The sequence below is a fragment of the Pongo pygmaeus genome, chromosome 17 (genome assembly GCF_028885625.2).
Source record: "Pongo pygmaeus isolate AG05252 chromosome 17, NHGRI_mPonPyg2-v2.0_pri, whole genome shotgun sequence".
Taxonomy (NCBI): Eukaryota; Metazoa; Chordata; class Mammalia; order Primates; family Hominidae; genus Pongo; species Pongo pygmaeus.
This window is the reverse complement of record NC_072390.2, coordinates 82,985,737-83,003,881: the sequence shown is the minus strand read 5'-3', so window position 1 is coordinate 83,003,881 and position 18,145 is coordinate 82,985,737.

Below are 18,145 nucleotides of genomic sequence, written 5' to 3'. Positions count from 1 at the left end.
TAATTACTTTTTAAAGTGTGTTAGTTGTTATTTGCATTACTAACCAAATATGGCTTGTCACATAAACATATGCTTTTAAGTTAAATGATTATTAGAATGCAGATTTCTAGAGGCAAACGTTTTGGAACAAATGTAATATAAGTAGGTATATAAATTAAAGGTGCTATGTGGTGCAGATTTCTAGAAGATGGATAATTTCTGTAGAGACTATACAATGATATAAATGAAGTATCCACAAAAGTAATTGCTGAAGCTATAATTCATATGTTAGCCATAAAGGAATTGACACTTTTATTTGTCCCAGCTAGAAAAAAAATCACAAATATAAGTTAATTCACATTCATTGATTTGAGATGTAGAAAAAACAAAGAAAGCACAACAATTCTCAAAGAAAAATTTTGAATATATATTAGAAACTTTTTACAAACTTTGCTTGAAATAGTAATCAGCTTTGAAAAATGGCTATCAGTTTTTAACTTATAAAATCATATCATCTATACTCTTCCAGGAAAATTCCTGAAATTCCCTAGGCCTATGAAACAATCATCTATTTTCAATTAAGTACATCAGAATAATGTGAGAATTTGAATTATGCATATGGACATTAGCCATATGGAGATGTAAAGACAGGATTTTTTTAATCCAGTAAAAATCCAAATATTGTACTTATTTGCATTGAGAAGGAGATAGGATAGAAACTATTATCCAGAAATGAAATGAATATATATAGGAAGTATATTTTCAACCAGTGATCAAATACCAGGTTCCTAAGTTTCAGAAGCTTATTTAAAAATCTCTGCAGTTACTCTTTCAGAAATTGTTCTCAATGGACATATGCATTTGGATGTTAATTTTTAATGATGCTCATTCACCTTTCTATCTTTTTTTTTTTTTTTTTGAGACAGGGTCTCACTCTTTCACGGAGTTAGCAAGGATGGTCTTGATCTCCTGACCTCGTGATCTGCCCCCCTCAGCCTCCCAAAGTTACCTTGCTCTTTTTATGTACATTTTCTTCTTTGGTTTTAGTCTCCTTATATAAATATTCACACATGAAATTTTTTATTATTTATAAAATAATTCATTCACAGTATATAAAACCACATATTTAAATACTATAATTCAAATAAAATAACAATATGACTTTTTGTTACACAAATTACATGGAAGTAATTGACTTTTTTTTTTTACCAGCCTCATAAATAGGTTGATTTATTTAAATGTGAAGTTTGCTTTATTGAAATTTTATTTGCAACATATCTTAATATAGTTAAAGTGAATGTATGCATATCATTCTATACATTAAAATGTTTATGGATTTTTCTACTTATAATTGAGTTTTGCATACATCACATGAACTATGTTAATTCTTTCTTTAGGGGCCTGAGCAGTAGTAAGTATATATTTTCTTTGCTTTTGATTTTGAAATAATTTATTGTTGCCAAATGAAAATAACGTGGACCCATTTTCTTATGATAAAGAAAATCTGTGTTAACAAAGCTTAGTGTTTCGTGGTGAATTTTCCGATTTTCCTTATCCACTTAAAGCATCATTAGCACGTTTAATAAGATTGCATTCTATCTGCTTAGATAATTCATAAATCTGGCAGCAATTTGCAAGTTAATGCCTTTGTAATATACTTATAATAATTGACGTCAACTGTGGGTCATTAGTATGATTATTGTGCCACCAATGAATTGCACAGTTTATTTGGGTGACTAATTTGTGTTTAAGCTTAATAACAAATGTCAGTTTCAATTGCTGTTGTCCTTCTGTTTTTCTTCCCATGTAAGATTTCGTAAGAAAAAAAGACCTTATAAAACAATGTTAGTCCAACCACTGAAACAAATTCTAAAGGTATAAATTACTTTTCTGAATTTTAATTGTACAGCTTGTCATGATTTGGAGATTAAATAGGAAATTAATATATTGTTAGGTACTTTTATGTGTAGAAATTATTTTCCCAATGTCTGTTATTGAGAATCTTTATATTATTAATTCTTATTAAAATTAACCATTATTTTAAAAGTTCATATTCATCTCATATTTATATCCTAAAGGCCGAAGGGCTTCTATGGCTTCACAATCTGACACATCCGAGCTTTTCAGCCTCATCACACATACTTTCCTTCACACATGCTTTGCTCTGGCCATTCCAAGCCACTTTCAATTCTTTAAGCTTTCTCTGACTTTCATAATGCTGTCTTTTCTCGTGCTCAAATTTCCTTCCCAATAGCTGAGAATCTCCCTTACCATCCATAAATTACCCTTTATTTATTTTTTTATGAGAGCTGAAGTTTATTAAAACTGTCATCTTTGAATTAAACTGTTACATGTAAAAAATAAGATTAAAATGTCCTCTGACTATACAATCCTGTATAAGATCCAAAGTGCATGTCAACCTTTTCTGTGTATTTTCTTTTTTTATTTTATTTTATTTTATTTTATTTTTATTTATTTTTTTATCTTATTATTATTATTATACTTTAGGTTTTATGGTACATGTGCGCAATTTGCAGGTAAGTTACATATGTATACATGTGCCATGCTGGTGCGCTGCACCCACTAACTCATCATCTAGCATTAGGTATATCTCCCAATGCTATCCCTCCCCCCTCCGCCCACCCCACAACAGTCCCCGAAGTGTGACATTCCCCTTCCTGTGTCCATGTGTTCTCATTATTCAATTCCCACCTATGAGTGAGAATATGCGGTGTTTGGTTTTTTGTTCTTGCAATAGTTTACTGAGAATGATGATTTCCAATTTCATCCATGTCCCTACAAAGGACATGAACTCATCATTTTTTATGGCTGCATAGTATTCCATGGTGTATTGTGCCACATTTTCTTAATCCAGTCTATCACTGTTGGACATTTGGGTTGGTTCCAAGTCTTTGCTATTGTGAATAATGCCGCAATAAACATACGTGTGCGTGTGTCTTTGTAGCAGCATGATTTATAGTCCTTTGGGTATATACCCAGTAATGGGATGGCTGGGTCAAATGGAATTTCTAGTTCTAGATCCCTGAGGAATCGCCACACTGACTTCCACAAGGGTTGAACTAGTTTACAGTCCCACCAACGGTGTAAAAGTGTTCCTATTTCTCCACATCCTCTCCAGCACCTGTTGTTTCCTGACTTTGTAATGATTGCCATTCTAACTGGTGTGAGATGGTATCTCATTGTGGTTTTGATTTGCATTTCTCTGATGGCCAGTGATGGTGAGCATTTTTTCATGTGTTTTTTGGCTGCATAAATGTCTTCTTTTGAGAAGTGTCTGTTCATGTCCTTCGCCCACTTTTTGATGGGGTTGTTTGTTTTTTTCTTGTAAATTTGTTGGAGTTCATTGTAGATTCTGGATATTAGCCCTTTGTCAGATGAGTAGGTTGCGAAAATTTTCTCCCATTTTGTAGGTTGCCTGTTCACTCTGATGGTAGTTTCCTTTGCTGTGCAGAAGCTCTTTAGTTTAATTAGATCCCATTTGTCAATTTGGCTTTTGTTGCCATTGCTTTTTGAGTTTTAGACATGAAGTCCTTGCCCATGCCTATGTCCTGAATGGTAATGCCTAGGTTTTCTTCTAGGGTTTTTATGGTTTTAGGTCTAACATTTAAGTCTTTAATCCATCTTGAATTGATTTTTGTATAAGGTGTAAGGAAGGGATCCAGTTTCAGCTTTCTACATATGGCTAGCCAGTTTTCCCAGCACCATTTATTAAATAGGGAATCCTTTCCCCATTGCTTGTTTTTCTCAGGTTTGTCAAAGATCAGATAGTTGTAGATACATGGCATTATTTCTGATGGCTCTGTTCTGTTCCATTGATCTATATCTCTGTTTTGGTACCAGTACCATGCTGTTTTGGTTACTGTAGCCTTGTAGTATAGTTTGAAGTCAGGTAGTGTGATGCCTCCAGCTTTGTTCTTTTGGCTTAGGATTGACTTGGTGATGCGGGCTCTTTTTTGGTTCCATATGAACTTTAAAGTAGTTTTTTCCAATTCTGTGAAGAAAGTCATTGGTAGCTTGATGGGGATGGCATTGAATCTGTAAATTACCTTGGGAAGGATGGCCATTTTCACAATATTGATTCTTCCTACCCATGAGCATGGAATGTTCTTCCATTTGTTTGTATCCTCTTTTATTTCCTTGAGCAGTGGTTTGTAGTTCTCCTTGAAGAGGTCCTTCACGTCCCTTGTAAGTTGGATTCCTAGGTATTTTATTCTCTTTGAAGCAATTGTGAATGGGAGTTCACTCATGATTTGGCTCTCTGTTTGTCTGTTATGGATGTATAAGAATGCTTGTAATTTTTGTACATTGATTTTGTATCCTGAGACTTTGCTGAAGTTGCTTATCAGCTTAAGGAGATTTTGGGCTGAGACAATGGGGATTTCTAGATATACAATCATGTCATCTGCAAACAGGGACAATTTGACTTCCTCTTTTCGTAACTGAATACCCTTTATTTCCTTCTCCTGCCTAATTGCCCTGGCCAGAACTTCCAACACTGTGTTGAATAGAAGTGGTGAGAGAGGGCATCCCTGTCTTGTGCCAGTTTTCTAAGGGAATGCTTCCAGTTTTTGCCCATTCAGTATGATATTGGCTGTGGGTTTGTCATAGATAGCTCTTATTATTTTGAGATACGTCCCATCAATGCCTAATTTATTGAGAGTTTTTAGCATGAAGGGTTGTTGAATTTTGTCAAAGGCCTTTTCTGTATCTATTGAGATAATCATGTGGTTTTTGTCTTTGGTTCTGTTTATATGCTGGATTACATTTATTGATTTGCATATATTGAACCAGCCTTGCATCCCAGGGATGAAGCCCACTTGATCATGGTGAATAAGCTTTTTGATGTGCTGCTGGATTCTGTTTGCCAGTATTTTGTTGAGGATTTTTGCATCAATGTTCATCAAGGATATTGGTCTAAAATTCTCTTTTTTTGTTGTGTCTCTGCCAGGCTTTGGTATCAGGATGATGCTGGCCTCATAAAATGAGTTAGGGAGGATTCCCTCTTTTTCTATTGATTGGAATAGTTTCAGAAGGAGTGGTACCAGCTCCTCCTTGTACCTCTGGTAGAATTCGGCTGTGAACCCGTCTGGTCCGGGACTTTTTTTGGTTGGTAAGCTATTGATTATTGCCACAATTTCAGCTCCTGTTATTGGTCTATTCAGAGATTCAACTTCTTCCTGGTTTAGTCTTGGGAAGGTGTATGTGTTGAGGAATTTATCCATTTCTTCTAGATTTTCTAGTTTATTTGCATAGAGGTGTTTGTAACATTCTCTGATGGTAGTTTGTATTTCTGTGGGATCGGTGGTGATATCCCCTTTATCATTTTTTATTGCATCTATTTGATTCTTCTCTCTTTTTTTCTTTATTAATCTTGCTAGCGGTCTATCAATTTTGTTGATCCTTTCAAAAAACCAGCTCCTGGATTCATTAATTTTTTGAAGGGTTTTTTGTGTCTCTATTTCCTTCAGTTCTGCTCTGATTTTAGTTATTTCTTGCCTTCTGCTAGCTTTTGAATGTGTTTGCTCTTGCTTTTCTAGTTCTTTTAATTGTGATGTTAGGGTGTCAAATTTGGATCTTTCCTGCTTTCTCTTGTGGGCATTTAGTGCTATAAATTTCCCTCTACACACTGCTTTGAATGCATCCCAGAGATTCTGGTATGTTGTGTCTTGGTTCTCGTTGGTTTCAAAGAACATCTTTATTTCTGCCTTCATTTCGTTATGTACCCAGTAGTCATTCAGGAGCAGGTTGTTCAGTTTCCACGTAGTTGAGCAGTTTTGAGTGAGATTCTTAATCCTGAGTTCTAGCTTGATTGCACTGTGATCTGAGAGATAATTTGTTATAATTTCTGTTCTTTTACATTTACTGAGGAGAGCTTTACTTCCAAGTATGTGGTCAATTTTGGAATAGGTGTGGTGTGGTGCTGAAAAAAATGTACATTCTGTTGATTTGGGGTGGAGAGTTCTGTAGATGTCTATTAGGTCCGCTTGGTGCAGAGCTGAGTTCAATTCCTGGGTATCCGTTTTGACTTTCTGTCTCATTGATCTGTCTAATGTTGACAGTGGGGTGTTAAAGTCTCTCATTATTAATGTGTGGGAGTCTAAGTCTCTTTGTAGGTCACTCAGGACTTGCTTTATGAATCTGGGTGCTCCTGTATTGGGTGCATATATATTTAGGATAGTTAGCTCTTCTTGTTGAATTAATCCCTTTACCATTATGTAATGGCCTTCTTTGTCTCTTTTGATCGTTGTTGGTTTAAAGTCTGTTTTATCAGAGAGTAGGATTGCAACCCCTGCCTTTTTTTGTTTTCCATTTGCTTGGTAGATCTTCCTCCATCCTTTTATTTTGAGCCTATGTGTGTCTCTGCACGTGAGGTGGGTTTCCTGAATACAGCACACTGATGGGTCTTGAGTCTTTATCCAATTTGCCAGTCTGTGTCTTTTAATTGGAGCATTTAGTCCATTTACATTTAAAGTTAATATTGTTATGTGTGAATCTGATCCTGTCATTATGATGTTAGCTGGTTATTTTGCTCATTAGTTGATGCAGTCTCTTCCTAGTCTCGATGGTCTTTACATTTTGGCATGATTTTGCAGTGGCTGGTACCAGTTGTGCCTTTCCATGTTTAGCGCTTCCTTCAGGAGCTCTTTTAGGGCAGGCCTGGTGGTGACAAAATCTCTCAGCATTTGCTTGTCTGTAAAGTATTTTATTTCTCCTTCACTTATGAAGCTTAGTTTGGCTGGATATGAAATTCTGGGTTGAAAATTCTTTTCTTTAAGAATGTTGAATATTGGCCCCCACTCTCTTCTGGCTTGTAGGGTTTCTGCTGAGAGATCCACTGTTAGTCTGATGGGCTTCCCTTTGATGGTAACCCGACCTTTCTCTCTGGCTGCCCTTAACATTTTTTCCTTCATTTCAACTTTGGTGAATCTGACAATTATGTGTCTTGGAGTTGCTCTTCTCGAGGAGTATCTTTGTGGTGTTCTCTGTATTTCCTGAATCTGAATGTTGGCCTGCCTTGCTAGATTGGGGAAGTTCTCCTGGATAATATCCTGCAGAGTGTTTTCCAACTCGTTTCCATTCTCCCCATCACTTTCAGGTACACCAATCAGACGTAGATTTGGTCTTTTCACATAGTCCCACATTTCCTGGAGGCTTTGCTCATTTCTTTTTATTCTTTTTTCTCTAAACTTCCCTTCTCACTTCATTTCATTCATTTCATCTTCCAGGGCTGATACCCTTTCTTCCATTTGATCACATCGGCTCCTGAGGCTTCTGCATTCTTCACGTAGTTCTCGAGCCTTGGTTTTCAGCTCCATCAGCTCCTTTAAGCACTTCTCTGTATTGGTTATTCTAGTTATACATTCTTCTAAATTTTTTTCAAAGTTTTCAACTTCTTTGCCTTTGGTTTGAATATCCTCCTGTAGCTCGGAGTAATTTGATCGTCTGAAGTCTTCTTCTCTCAGCTCGTCAAAGTCATTCTCCGTCCAGCTTTGTTCCGTTGCTGGTGAGGAACTGCGTTCCTTTGGAGGAGGAGAGGTACTCTGCTTTTGAGAGTTTCCAGTTTTTCTGCTGTTTTTTCCCCGTCTTTGTGGTTTTATCTACTTTTGGTCTTTGATGATGGTGATGTACAGATGGGTTTTTGGTGTGGATGTCCTTTCTGTTAGTTTTCCTTCTAACAGACAGGACCCTCAGCTGCAGGTCTGTTGGAGTACCTGGCCGGCCGTGTGAGGTGTCAGTCTGCCCCTGCTGGGGGGTGGCTCCCAGTTAGGCTGCTCGGGGGTCAGGGGTCAGGGACCCACTTGAGGAGGCAGTCAGCCCGTTCTCAGATCTCCAGCTGCGTGCTGGGAGAACCACTGCTCTCCTCACAGCTGTCAGACAGGGACATTTAAGTCTGCAGAGGTTACTGCTGTCTTTTTGTTTGTCTGTGTCCTGCCCCCAGAGGTGGAGCCTACAGAGGCAGGCAGGCCTCCTTGAGCTGTGGTGGGCTCCACCCAGTTCCAGCTTCCAGGCTGCTTTGTTTACCTAAGTGAGCCTGGGCAATGGCGGGCGCCCCTCCCCCAGCCTCGCTGCCGACTTGCTGTTTGATCTCAGACTGCTGTGCTAGCAATCAGCGAGACTCCGTGGGCGTAGGACCCTCTGAGCCAGGTGCGGGCTATACTCTCCTGGTGCACCGTTTCCTAAGCCCATTGGAAAAGCACAGTATTCGGGTGGGAGTGGCCCGATTTTCCAGGTGCCGTCTGTCACCTCTGGAAAGGGAACTCCCTGACCCCTTGTGCTTCCCGAGTGAGGCAATGCCTCGCCCCTGCTTCGGCTGGCGCACGGTGCACTCACCCACTGACCTGCGCCCACTGTCTGGCCCTCCCTAGTGAGATGAACACGGTACCTCAGATGGAAATGCAGAAATCACCCGTCTTCTGCGTCGCTCACTCTGGGAGCTGTAGACTGGAGCTGTTCCTATTCGGCCATCTTGGCTCCTCCCCCCATAAATTACCCTTTAAAGCTTACTTTTTCTTTGATATCTTCCAGATCAAAAACAAGCCTTCCCCATCAATCTCCAGGAAAAATAATTGAAATTACATTGTTCATAAATGTTTTGCAACCATACAGATAATATAACATATATTGCACTGCATTATATTCTTTTATTTTTGTTTTTCTAATCAGCACAAAGTCCCCGAAAAGAAGACAACATGCTATACGTAATAACATAATAAAAGTATAAAATGTATTATAAAGATAGAGAAAACATCTTAGCAATGTGTAGGGTTAACATCCACATATATAAGTATATACCAGAGCCTATCAACATAGTACTTTCTCCATAATACTAAATTAAACATTCTCAGGAAGCCAGCAAAAGAATATTATTTCGTTGCAATGTAATCTGTGGTAATACGGAGTCTTTACGTTCTGGACATTTGAAGTTGAGGACTGTTAATTTCCTCTGTAAGTGATGGCAGGTTATGGCAGGGCACGGTGGCTCACGCCTGTAATCCCAGCACTTTGGGAGGCCAAGGCAGGTGGATCACGAGGTCAGGAGATCGAGACCATCCTGGCTAGCATGGTGAAACCTCATCTCTACTAAAAATACAAAAAAAAATTACCAGGGCGTGGTGGTGGGCGCCTGTAGTCCCAGCTGCTCGGGAGGCTGAGGCAGGAGAATAGTGTGAACCCGGGAGGCAGAGCTTGCAATGAGCCGAGATCACGCCACTGCACTCCAGCCTGGGTGACAGAGCAAGCCTCGGTCTCAAAAAAAAAAAAAAAAAAAAAAAGATAGCAGGTTATTTTCACTTTCAGAAGTGTGTGGAAGAGAGCAATGAACATAGAGAAGAGTCTTGCTATTCATCATAGTGACTTGGTTGTGCAGCAGAATAGGTCTCTTAAACTTTATTCCACCCATCTACCTGAAGATTGTATTATTGAAAATGACTGACAGTAGATTTTAAGTGTTCCCAACACAATAATATGATAAATATATGAGGTAATTCATGTGTTAATTAGTTCAATTCACGCATTTTACAATGTATAAACATTTCAAGATATCATATCCTATACAATAAGTGTATATGATTTTTGTCAATTAAAAATATTTGCTTTTGGGCATTTTCCTGTATATTTCTAAATAAACTATTGTCCTTATGCTTTATTTGGGGAATACATAAGATCTGCCCTTTGAAATCAGGAACTAATGGAAACATTTTGCTCCATCTTTATTATATTTTTTATTTAGTGAAATATGTGTTTTTAATTTCACAGTAATGATTTTAATGGTTTATTCTGGGAATGTTTAAAAACATGTCTAATTCTTCTTACATGTGAAAGTCTTGCAAATATTTTTAGATAACTATTCATGATCTCTAGTGTCTTTTTTCTCCAACCGAAATAGCCTCAGATTCTTCTCCTGTTTTTTTTCTTTTAATGCAAGCATTTTTCGTCATTCCAAATCATGATCGTTGTACTCTGTACATGGTCTCGTGTGTCTAAGTACCCCTTAAAATGCACTTCTCTGAACAAACAAAAACAGAACACTTAAGCTGTAGTCTGAAGTGGAGTAGAACAAATTCTCTCCGTTGACTACAACCTATCTATCCTCTACCCTCTGCTACTCCGCTGAAATTGTTCCTGTTAACATCATTAATGCCCTCATCTAATACAAAATCCAATGAATTCTCCATTGAAACGATGGTTATGCTCCCTCACTTTCCTGTGCCAATGATAAAGTTACTCACTCTTAAATTTTCTCTTCCTCATTTTTCAGTTTCTGACACTCTCTTGATCTTCCTAGACCTGTAATTTCTTTGTGTTTTTCTTCATGAGATTCTGTTCCTTTTCTTGCTTTCTACATAATAATGTCCTTCAAAGTTAGACCCTATAGCCTTTTTGGTTATTTATCTACACACTCCCCTACATTATTTCACAAAGGAAATTTAACCCTGACAATTCTAATTTATGATCCCAAATATATTTCTAGTCTGGCTCTTTGAATCTGTATTTTTAACCATTTATCAACTATCTCCTACTGATACTCATTCTTCAAAAAATATTTAAAAAATATACTTTTCTCACTGAAGGATTGTCATTTATTCCAAAACAGAAAATATGTGCAGGCTTGGAACAGGAAGAAGGAGCTTATGCTCTTTGAAGTCAGAATTGTAAAAGCAAAGAGAAGGAAGATTTTGTTTTTTCCACATACAACAGGTGAACAAATGTGAATCATTTTACACATAACCTGGCATAATAAATCAAGATTAGCTATGTGGTCTAGGAAATCTGAAACACTCAAGAAAGGGAAGATCTATCAATGTCGGAGTCTCAGCCAATGGTGGGTGCATCTCCTCATCGTATGAAGGAGGAGACACTGTCAACAATTTACCGGATATCTTCCTGTTCTGGATAGTTCTGTTTTGGGCATTTTACTTATAAAGTATTTCACTTGAATATTCTTTTTCGTGTGATTTCATTTTTTAACATTTAAATTGCTAGAACATCTTGAAGTCATATTGGTTCCTAATGTATTTCCAAATGGTGGGTTAGTTGTAATATCATTTTTCAAAAATTTTGTCTTGAACCAATCATTAATGCCACCTTTATCTTGTATATATGTATGTGTTACCTACAGATATTTATTGTGTATATATGTATATATATTATGTATGTGTTACAAAGAAAGTGTTCTCACCTGCATATTGTTTAATTGCTCAAATTTCCATGTGATTAAGGTTTACCATGGACTGGGCTCAGAGGCTCATGCCTGTAATCCCAGCACTTTGGGAGGCTGAGGCAGGAAGATTGCTTGAGCCCAGGAGTTCAAGACTAGAGTGAGCAACATAGAGAGATTATGATTTTCTCTACAAGAAAATAAACAAAATTAGCTGGACACAGTGGCACATACCTGTCATCCTAGATACTTGGGAGGCTGAGGTGGGAGGATAGCTTAAGCCAGAAAGGTTGAGGCTGGTGTGAGCCAATAGCACCCTGTACCTGCCTCAAAATATATATATATTATTTACATAACTATCACCTTTTACCTAATAAAATGAGAATTTTATTTAGTATGGATAGAGTGATTATGCTTTGCAATTTTAGAAGGCATTAGTACCTAGAAATCTGATCTGTATACCACAATGCTGCAATCTTGACCTGCCATTGCTTCCTCTACCCACAACTGTTGTTCTTGATAATCTATCCTCCTCTAGAAGAAAGAGTAATGGTTAAAACATGGGGTCCAAAAGTTAAATTTCTCTTTAAAAAAAGTTGGATTTCCAGCACCTATAGCCTAATTTCAATCATCTCCCCTTATTTTTCTGTAGCAAACATCAGCGAAATAGGGCATATGATTCACAGTATCAGGGTGAGAGGAAACATTAAAATTTGGATGCAAACTCAACTAGAATTATTCACCAAATAAAAGGAAGTATTCATAAAACATTCTTATAATATAATGGGAATAAGTTAGTATTTCATTTTGAAACTCTTGTGGAAGTCTAGTTAGTAGTCCAGGACTATAAAAGCAGTCTTAGATTCAGGGCTATATCCCACATCCTGCTCACATCAGTACACTTGGAGCAGAATAGAGTACAGATATTAAGATTAGTACATAGAGCACATGGTTAATAATAGAAGTAACAGTTTTGATTAGGAATAGAAGATAGAAAAGAGAATAAAGCTAATTAGAAATACAAAATTCTGATACAAGATCAATTGAATATTTGGATTTGTTTGCTTCCCCAAAGAATCCATTGAAATTAAAATAAAGTGATCAAAATTTTGAAGAATATATAAAGTCAAATCGGATGAGCTCCATATTTGTACCCGGTGCAAGTCCAAAAATCACTTTAGAGACTCAGGTGTGACATGTGTTCATCAAACCTTTTCTTTTCATGTTTTTCATTCAAAAGTTTGCAACAACAACAACAAAGATGTGTGAGGTTTATTTATTTAGTCACTTTTAATTCATGTCGTTGTGCACATGACCATATATACTGTCAAGGAAAGGTCATTTTTTAAATCTTTCCTGCTTGATGTGATTCAGTTAACAGTCCCACAGGACTGGAAGCTACTCTTGCAGAAAGCAGGGGCATTTGCAGGTTGCGACTAAGGACAGGATATTAATCACAATTCAACGTTGCATTTCAGAGTACTTTTAAAATTTTCTCCCTCAAGGCTATATACATCTATGAGATTAAGAGAATAATGAATAGCTCATTCTTTTTTCAACAGAAATATTAAATATCATTTTTACTGAAAATAAAATCTAGTAGACCCTGGTAATACATTTCATATCCTTCATTCTGTTTTCTAGTTTCAAAAGTAAAAGTATATCCTTGAGTATTTAAAGCTACAGTTGTGCTTGATATTAATGTATGATGGCCATTGTACTTTTATTTCCTCTTTGTATTATATTTTAAATAGTGAATTATTTTTATAAGTCATAAAGTACTGGATAAGTATAGTTACATACTAAACATTACTGTTTTTATGTATTGTCCTAACAGAATTATGTAGTATCTGGTCATATAACTTGTAATTTTTTAGTATTAATATATTGTTTATTTTGTCTCAGGTTATAATTAGTTTAGTAACAATTACTTTGATATTAGAAATTCATATATTTTTATGTTAAGTATTTCATTTATATTTTTTCTCAAGTTCAAGATAGACGTGCAAATGTGGAATAAAAAGAAATTAAAGATCAAATAATCAAGTTGCTGTAATCTGGAGAAAAATCTATGAATTTGAATTCACTCTTTAATTACTTTTTCTACTTACTGAGTGAGTCACTTTTGAAAAGCAAATTCATCCCTCTCATATAGAAATCCATAAGAAAGTTTATGTTTATTTCATAGGCAAGCACACTTTAACAGGGAACAAATAAGAAAATTATCTAATAAGATAGTAAGAATATTTCTGAATTGGAGATAGTCAATAATTGTATTTTTCTGCCAAAACTATTTATCGATACAGTTATAAAATTATTTTCAGTATTTGAGCATGTAATTTTCAACTTTAGTTAAAAATGTTCTACTCATCTGAAAAATTAGGTTCTATGAAAATAACGCTTTTCAATAGTATCATTTTATCATCATTTGGAGGAACATAATCCAGTGTTACACATGTGTTTTTCTCTGATCTATCTTTTCAGATCTTGAAGATATTAGAATACACATATTCTGTATAAGCATTTCTTGGCCAGTAATTAGACACTGACAGGTTCCATACTAGTAATGTAGGGAATAGGGCTGCTGCTCTTTGGGTTTACTTGAGTATACTTTGTGCTGCACAAATATAGCAATGGATAGCAAATAATTTGTATGCAGACCTTTAGTGTTGATTAACCTGTGAATAAGGGAACAACAATCAAGGACAAAAATCAGAAGACTAATTCTCTGTACATTTTGAGCTTTTGTAAAAAAGTAAGATTAGCTGAATATATCTGAAAAGTTTCTAATCTCCTTTACAATTTTTTAAATTGTTTATCAAGCCTGTCTAGTAAAAATAATTCAGTTTCAGAATGTGGACATACTCAAGATACCAAGATACATACTTCCTAGGCATTCATAAAAACAAAATGAAACAAAACAAACAAACAAAAAAATCTTTTCACTTCGGGGGTATATGTGCAAGTTTGTTACAGAGGTATGTGCTTGTGTCATGGAGTTTTGTTGTACAAATTATTTTTTCACCCAGGTGTTAAGCCTAATACTAATTAGTTATTTTTTTCGTGATCCTCTCCCTTTTACCTCCACCCTCTCATAGGCTCCAGTGTGTGTTGCTCCCCTCTACGTGTTCATGTATTATCATTTAGCTCTCACTTATAAGTGAGAACATGTAGTGTTTGTTTTTCTTTTTCTGCACCACTTTGCTAGGGATACTGGCCACTGGCTCCATCCAAGTTCCTGCAAAGGACATGATTTGCTCTTTTTTATGGCTGCATAGTGTTCCATAGTGTGTAAGTACAACATTTTCTTTACCCAATCTATCACTGATGAGCATTTAGGTTAATTCTATGTCTTTACTATTGTGAATAGTGCTGCAATAAGCAGACACCTGTATATGTCTTTATTATAGAACAATGTATTCGTTTGGTTATATACCCAGTAATGGGGTTGCTGGGTCAAATGGTATTTCTGTTTTTAGGTCTTTGAGGAATCGCCACATTCTCTTCCACAATGGTTTAACTAATTTACATTCCCACCAAAGATGTACAAGCATTTATTTTTCTCTGCAGCCTTACCCAGTATCTGTTATTTCCTGACTTTTGAATAATAGTGATTCTGAGTGGTATGTGATGGTATCTCACTGTGGTTTTGAGTTGCGCTTCTTTAATAATCAGAAGATGTTGAGCTGTTTTTCATGAGTGTTGGCTGCATTTATGTCTTCTTTTGCAAATTGTCTGTTCACGTCCTTTGCCCAATTTTAATGTGTTTATTTTTTTCTTGTAAATTTCTTTAAGTGCTGGATATTAGACCTTTTAGGAGGCATAGATTGCAAAACAATTTCTTCCATTCTGTGCGTTGTCTGTTCACTGTGTTGATAGTTTCTTTCTCTCTGCAGAAGCTCTTTAGTTTAATTAGATTCCATATGTCAATTTTTGCTTTTGTTGCAATTGCTTTTGGTGTATTAGTCATGAAATCCTTGCCCATTCCTATGTCTTGAATGGTATTGCCCATTCTTTTTATTGGCCTTAATAACAAAAATATTAATTGGGATATTTTTATTCTCATTTTACAATAAAGAATATTTTAAAAAAGAGAAGTGAAGTAACTTGCAAATTGTGACACAGGATTTTGTCAGTCAATCTGGTGCCATTTCTTCCTACTATGCTCTTGTATTGCTTCCCAAAGTAACCAGGTTCTCCTATTAAGAAACACTCAAACACTCGGTACTCACACCGAGATGCACACTCACACAAATCTATTCTTATACAGTATAATCCCAGTTCCTGTTTTTCTACACATTGTTAGGTTTCATCCCTGCTATACAAACTTCTAATTGTATTTTTTTTTATTTTATTGTTATTTTACTTTAAGTTTTAGGGTACATGTGCACAACGTGCAGGTTTTTTACATATGTATACATCTGCCATGTTGGTGTGCTGCACCCATTAACTCGTCATTTAGCATTAGGTCACTGGCCATCAGAGAAATGCAAATCAAAACCACAATGAGATACCATCTCACACCAGTTAGAATGGCAATCATTAAAAAGTCAGGAAACAACAGGTGCTGGAGAGGATGTGGAGAAACAGGAACACTTTTACACTGTTGGTGGGAGTGTAAACTAGTTCAACCATTGTGGAAGTCAGTGTGGCGATTCCTCAGAGATCTAGAACTACAAATACCATTTGACCCAGCCATCCCATTACTGGGTATATACCCAAAGGATTATAAATCATGCTGCTATAAAGACACATGCACACGTATGTTTATTGCCGCACTATTCACAATAGCAAAGACTTGGAACCAACCCAAATGTCCAACAAAGATAGACTGGATTAAAAAAATGTGGCACATATACACCATGGAATACTATGCAGCCATAAAAAAATGATGAGTTCATGTCCTTTGTAGGGACATGGATGAAGCTGGAAACCATCATTCTCGGCAAACTATCACAAGGACAAAAAACCAAACACCGCATGTTCTCACTCATAGGTGGGAATTGAACAATGAGAACACATGGACACAAGAAGGGGAACATCACACACTGGGGATTGTTGTGGGGTTGGGGGAGGGTGGAGGGATAGCATTAGGAGATAAACTTCTAATTTTAGACATCACAGAGACGGATTTGAGACTGATTTCCTGTCTCCTCAGGTGTAGCACATGATTGAAGCCTTCTTCCTTGGCAATAATCATTGTCTCAACAATTGGCTTTCTGTGTGGCAAGCAGCAGGACCTAGACTGATTCTCTGGTGTTTCAGTAACATATTCTGTTTCACTGGTCTGTAAGTCTGTTTTTGTACCAGGACCATGCTATTGTGGGTACTGCAGCCTTATGGTATAGTTTGAAATCTGGTAATGTGATGCTCCTGGCTATGTTTTTTGCTTAGGATTGCTTTGGCTATTCAGGCTCCTCTTTGGTTCCATATAAATTTTAGAATTTTTTTTCTAAATCCATGAGAAATGCTGTTGATAGTTTGATAAGACTAGTGTTGAATCTGCCACCTTTTACCATGTACAAAAATTAACTCAATATGAATTAAATATTTAAATGTAAGATGTCAAGCTGTAAAAATCACAGAAGAAAACAGATAGAGTACCATTCTGGACATGAACTTTTGCAAAGAATTCAAGACTAAACCCTCAAAAGAAATTGCATCAAAACCAAAAATTGATAAGTGGGACCTAATTAAACTAAAGAGCTTCTGCAGGGCAAAAGAAACAATCAACAGAGTAATCAGACAACCTACAGAATGGGAGAAATTATTCACAAACTATACATCTAACAAAGGTCTAATTATCCAAAATCCCCAAGGAACTTAAACAGCTCAACAAGTAAAATAAATAGCATATTAAAAAGCGGACGAAGGACATGAACAGTTACTTCTCAAAAGAAGCCATATAAGTGGTTAATAAAGATATAAAAATGCTAAACATAACACAATCATCAGAGAAATGCAAATCAAAATTACAGTGAGATATTATCTCACACGAATCAGAATGGCTTCACATCAAAGTCAAAAATAACAAATGCTGGCAAGGCGGTGGATAAAAAGGAGTGTTTACATAATGTTGGTAGAAATGTAAATTAGTTCAACCACTGTGAAAAGCATTTAGAAAATTTCTCAAAGAACCAAAATAGAGCTAACGTTTTACTCAGGGATCCCAATACTGGATATATACACAAAGGAAAATAAATTATTCTACCAAAAAGACATATACATGTATTACGTATGTTCATTGCAACACTACTCACAATAATAAAGAAATGAAATTAACCTTAGTGCCCATCAGTAGTAGATTGACTAAAGAAAATGTGGTGCATATTCACCATGGAATACTACACAGTCATAAATATATATATATTTAACATATATATTTTATATATATTCTATATATAAAAATAATATATATTTTTTATATATTCTATTTATAATATACAATATATTTATATTTTATATATTCTATATATAAAATGTAAATATACTGTATATATATTATATATAAAATATACTCTCTATATAAATATATAATATATATAAAAATATATATAGAATATATATTATATATATTCTATATATATATTCTGAACATGCAGTATTTGGTTTTCTGTTGCTTTGCTTGGGATGATGGCTTCTAGCTATTTATTTTACTTGTTGAGCTGTTTGAGTTCCTTGGGGATTTTGGATAATTAGACCTTTGTTAGATGTATAGTTCGTGAATAATTTCTCCCATTCTGTAGGTTGTCTGATTACTCTGTTGATTGTTTCTTTTGCCCTGCAGAAGCTCTTTAGTTTAAAAAACCACTTATCAATTTTTGGTTTTGATGCAATTTCTTTTGAGGGTTTAGTCTTGAATTCTTTGCAAAAGTTCATGTCCAGAATGGTACTCTCTCTGTTTTCTTCTGTGATTTTTACAGCTTGAGATCTTACATTTTATGGTTGCATAGTATTCCATGGTGCATATGTGCCACATTTTCTTAA